Raw genomic sequence first — 5,596 nt, 5'->3', positions numbered from 1 at the left:
TGAAGTTATAAGAAAGATATGCAATTATATAAATATGTAAATCTTAAATAATTCAGTGCTATTTATCAGTGTTCTCAAGAAGAAGATGGACCTCTGAAGCCTTAATACAGTTTAAATCTCCTATTAGAATGTTATAACTCCCCTGCTTGGTAGTTTGACCCAATGTATTAGTAGAACACATACTGTTCATGTTTCAATGTAGAGGGATTCACCATAGCAAGCCTCATGATCTTTGGTCTCAAAGAGGGTGAGGGAAGTTCTGGGTAAGTAGTTTGATCAGTAATCCACATTTCTTTTTGGAAGTAGATAATATGTTGCCCGAGATTTGGTTCTTTCTCCTCCTTTACCCTGGAATATTGAGAGACAATCATTGGAATCAACACATAAAACCATTCCCTGTGGTAGCTTTTTCAAGAATTAAATTCACAAACAGAGAGTGTTGCCAAGGCCTAGAACACATTTTCCACATCTCTTTGTAACAAACGTGATATTTTAATCTGCTTATTGCTTACTTTTTTCACTGAGTCAAAACTCAGAAAGAAGACTGGTGGTATATTCAGATTACAGTCTTCTACTTTGATTTCACTGAGCCCTCGTCTTCCAGTTTGATTCTCTATATTGATTTACTGTATAAAACTTGATTAGATTTTTTTTCTACATCATATCATAGAAGCAATCCATCAGTTGTCTTTATTCTGTATGTCAATAATGCAGACAGGACCACACTGGATTTTTGTTTTGAAGCAAAATGACTTAGAGAATATTAACATTAAGGCAGAACAATGGATTTACCCTATGAAAATGATACAACAAATTTCAGTACTATAGATTTGTAACCTTTCGGGTATTAGATATTTTACAGATATTTATCCCTTCTGTTAATTTCTACATTAGTTACCTTTATTGTTGACCAGATACAGTTTAGAAAGAACTTCAGGGGGAAGGTTTCATTCTGTCTTCTGGCTAAGGGACACAGTCCTTCGTGGATGGGAATGTATAACAGTTGGATTGAGTCCACTGAAGCAGCTGATCAAACATCATAGTGCCAGGTGAAAAGTGTAACAACCCTCAGGTCAGAAGTAGGTTAAGCTCCATCCCTCAGAGATCCACCTCCAGTCACCGACCCCCGTTACCCATGCTACTCAAATGTTCCACTGCCTCCCAGAATAGTGCCAGTAGCTGAGGTCTGTGTTCATATACAACCCAATGACAGAGATGCTGCACTCACAGAACAACTGTCTTTCATCATTAATCTGAGAGTTTGATATCACTCACCTGCAGTGTCTCTCATATAAGCCATTCCTAAGAGTTGGTACACACAGTAAGGTTCTATAGTTTGCCCTTCGTTAGCTTTTACTTTGAAAATGTTTGCACCTAAATGTTATAGACAATAAATCCTACATAAAATATAGATGGATATGGTTTTTAGTGCTTATTTTGAAGATTTTTGTCTTCTTTCCACCTAGACAGAAAGTTACTTTTTGAATTTTTTATATGGAAGAAAAATCACACCATTAGGTTTTTATGTCCGAGAGAGTTCTTGAAGTTGCTAAAAGGTACTTCTCATTCTCTTCTACGAACTACATGCTAGTTAGGGGATACTCTATCTAAGGCTTTTCTTGACTATTTTAAGTGCCCTAGTTTTATGTAATTTTATAATAATATATTTATATAACCCCTTATTTGTAATATTGGAACTAAAATAAAAATTCAAAGCTGAGCTTTAATAGGTTCATAAAATCCTTATATTTATTTGATATATGGTAAGGTAACAATCAAATAAATTTAAATAAAAGATGTTGTCTTGACTCTACCTGAATTATTTTGTCCTTTTTTTTTCTATTGTGTGACAGAAGCCAGGCACCTTAGTACAGCAATATTTGTTTCTAAGTTTTCATCTTCATATTTTCAGCTGTGTTTCCTAAGACAGGGTGCAAGTCACTTTCAAAGTATGATACTCCATTAGTTGTCTCCTCTGTTCTTGAAAGACTAGCAGATCAACTACATCCTTGGAGATGTCTGCTGGGTTTACCTGTAAGGATGTGAAAAAATATTTCAAAGGCAATATCACCCAGGAACTGATCAATCTTCTCTTCTACCAAAGACAAGTTCAAAGCTTAACATAGACTTTGTCAGCTACTTCTTATGTTCCCAGTTTAAAATAAGAAAATATAGGTGAAACATCAGGGATCTGTGCAAGTCATGAACAAAGCATTTACTTGGGAGTGTCCTTGTTTTTGATAAGAGCAAGAGCCTCAATATTGGGCATTTGTCTTTTTGAAAAGAGTCAGTCTGAGAATAAGACATGGCTTTGCATCTAATGGTTTCAAATGAGAATCACTCTCTTGATTTTATTCATTTTAATGGATTTTGAAATAATCATTGGAAAGTGGATCACAGCTGTAAGTGCCAAGATGCAATTTGGTCAAAGAAGCTGTTCGGCTTTCATCCTGTAATCAGAGCTGACAGTCTCAGAAACAGAAAGATCTCATGTTTGCTGATGAGCACTAATAGAAGCCACCAACAGAGTTCAAATAGCCATTTAATGCAGGAGGCCATCTGGAGAACTATTTAAGATCAGCCTCCCAGAAGAGAGGTTAATGGTAAACCTTGTGTATAAATCTCTACCTCCATTCATATATTTAAAGAGTTTTGCTGCATTTTTCCCTCCTTGTGGTGACAATATCACATCAGTCTTTTTCACTGATGTGAATATTACTGAAAACCCAGGCATTAGAAGCGACTACAGAATTCCAAATTTGGACAAACTAGAGAGAACATGCTTTTCTCAGTCCTGAAGAGCACTGGGAGAGAGAACACTGTTTCCAGGAAGACTTCCTGTTTGCATAGCAAAGGAACAGACTTGGGAAGACATAGGAGATAGCATCTGATAGAGAGCTGCCAAAATTCTAGTGTGTATACTTAAAAAGTGCTGTAGGCTGAAAAAGAAAGGGATAAAACCGGACTCTCTGAATATGGCGGACAATGAGGGCTGCTGAGAAGCCAAGGAAAATGGCACTGGGTTTTGATCCTACTTCATGTTCTGGCTTTGTGAGAGCCTAGCCAGTTTGGATGTTCATCTTCCTAGACCAGGATGGAGGGGGGAGGACTTTGGACTTTCCACAGGGCAGGGAACCCTGACTGCTCTTCAGACTGGAGAGGGAGGGGGAGAGGAGTGGGGGAGAGGGAAAGGAGTGGGAGGAGGGAGAGGGAAATGGGAGGCTGGGAGGCGGCGGAATTTTTTTTTTTCAATAAAAAAAAGTGCTGTAGGAAATGTAACTCAGCTTTGGTGTCAGTATGATGACAAATACAATGGCAAGTATGGCTTAAAGATCAGAGGTTTAAATTTTGGGAATCAGATTTGAGTACAAATCCAGTGTTTAGGTCTCTTAGCTGCGTGACCTTTCAGAAATCAACTCTACTTTTCTTTCTTCTTCTATAAGATAAAAATGGATTGGCAGTCTTTTTTTTTTTTTCTATCATGAGACAAAAATTAAGACAACTTATGCTAAGTTTTTAGTACTATGTTTAGAACACAGCAAGGATACAGTAATGATATTAATGATATTAACAATAATAAAAATACTGAGAACAATAAGGATCATGGAAGGGTTGGAGAAAGAATGTGTTTTTAGGGGCGGCAAGCTTCAGGGTACTGTGTGATGCCAGGATAAGAGGCAAAGGAGTGACTCAAATAAAATGGGCTGTTGGGGTGGATATTAGATAGCTCTGAATCTTCTTTCTTCATTATTATCTCTGGCAACAGTGTATTCTGAGGCAGATAACATGGTACCCTGTTCCTGAGAAACTGATATATTGGAAAAGATGGATTTTGTATGACACTATTCCCAGGAAGATGTTCTGTTCTCAGTTCCTTTTCATTCCTGGTCTCTTTTTTGTTTTCCTTTTGTGTGTATGTGTATGTAACTAAGCTAAACTCAAATTTTTCCTTACCTACCAAAAGTGAAAGAAGATTTATGGAACTTAGGAACATACATTTTATTATTTGAGGTCTTTACTGCAGGTACTATTTATCATTTATCATACATAAAAGTCGGCACATTCTCAAGAGAATTCTGTAGTTTTTACTTTTTTTACTTCTGTGTGGGATACATCCGAGGATCAAGGGGAAGCTCTAACAAGCAGCTATGTTTCTGTATCGCAGCAGGACCACCACATGGATGATTAACATAATGCTATATGCTTACTATTTTGGCAATCATTAAAAAAAAAAAACTTCTCTCAAAGATGTTGATGATGCAGGTGTCTGATGATTTCATAGCACATCTCTTTCATTCAAAGGATATAATGTAACAATTTGTAAAGGAATTGAAAGTAATTTGGGAAATAGGGAATACAGAAAAAAGAAAAAGAAAAGGTTTTTTGTTTTGTTTTGTTTTGATTTTGAGAAAAAGCAATACAGAAAATAAGCAACAGTCACTGAGATTCAGTGAAGTACAGATGTTTGGGAGACCTAAGACATACCAAGGTATTTGTAATTTTATACTTTCTGTCCACATGGGTACCCTACTGGGGAAGCTACTTTGTCACCTATTCTCATCCTTGATCCTCTAAAGACTAAGATACCCTTTTCTAGCCCCTAAAAGTGTTGTTGACTGATAGCTCTGGACTGTTTGTTTGTTTGTTTGTTTTTTTTGCGCGGGGGGGGCGGTTATCCAGGATTCTTTTAAGAGATCCATTCTGTCCAAACTTCTGCCTTTGTCCATCTGTTCAATGGATGGCAGAAAGTTTTGGCTCCTTGCCTACATTTTAGACAATTCTTAAGGGTCAGCCCATTTCCAGAGCAGCTCATCCACATAACAAAAGCCCTCGGAGCAAAAGCCTAGTAGTTGAGTTCTCTCTGTGACTAATCTTTGTCTCGGGTGTTCAGATTCAGAACATGCCTCAATAGGTTTGTTACATGCAAATTTCTGCTTCTTGGGGAATCCGGGATAAGTCATGCCTTGAAGTGTTTATGGAAAGTATAAAGTAGCCATTTGCCACCTTTCTCCATGGATAGGCGATTGTCTTCGTCCACTCATTTAAAGGTTGTTTATTTAATACATTGTAAAATGATTGTAAATGAAGAGGCCATCTCTGCCTGGATTTATCATTAAGAACTCCATTCCATTAACATATGGATCTATTCTTGGGCGAATGTTACACTTTTCAGTTTTTCTGAAATCATGATGTGTTGATCTGGCAGATTTATTTTGTCAAACAAAATATGTTCCTTTAAAAAATATATAGGCAATGATGTTCACTTTGGTAGCATGTCTACTAAATTTGGAGCAATACAGAGAAGATTAGCATGGCCCTTGCACAAAGATGACATGGCAATTTCTGAAGTGTTCCATATTTTAAAATAAATAAATAAATAAAATGCAGGTAATTCATTCTTAGCTTTTTCAACTTTACATGTTTTGAAACAAGATTTTCAGGCTCAACAAAATCATTTGTAATTTTCCTAGGGTTGGGTTAATTTATCCATTGTGGTTTTGGGGGAAAGATTGCCTTTCAACCTTTGGGCATCCTGATCTATACGCATGGCTTATATTTGCACATAATCTAGTCTTTAATTTGTATCAATAAGATT

General features: G+C 36.8%; 1 non-coding gene across 1 annotated transcript; it reads left to right on the top strand.

Annotated features, from left to right (window-relative positions):
• The first annotated feature begins 5,256 nt into the window (after positions 1-5,256).
• Positions 5,257-5,363, top strand: LOC113455622. The gene has a single exon (XR_003376625.1). It is a non-coding gene; the product is annotated as a U6 spliceosomal RNA (small nuclear RNA).
• Positions 5,364-5,596: the final 233 nt, after the last annotated feature.

The sequence above is a fragment of the Microtus ochrogaster genome, unplaced genomic scaffold (assembly GCF_000317375.1).
Source record: "Microtus ochrogaster isolate Prairie Vole_2 unplaced genomic scaffold, MicOch1.0 UNK67, whole genome shotgun sequence".
Classification (NCBI taxonomy): Eukaryota; Metazoa; Chordata; class Mammalia; order Rodentia; family Cricetidae; genus Microtus; species Microtus ochrogaster.
This window is presented reverse-complemented; position numbering and strand designations above follow the sequence as displayed.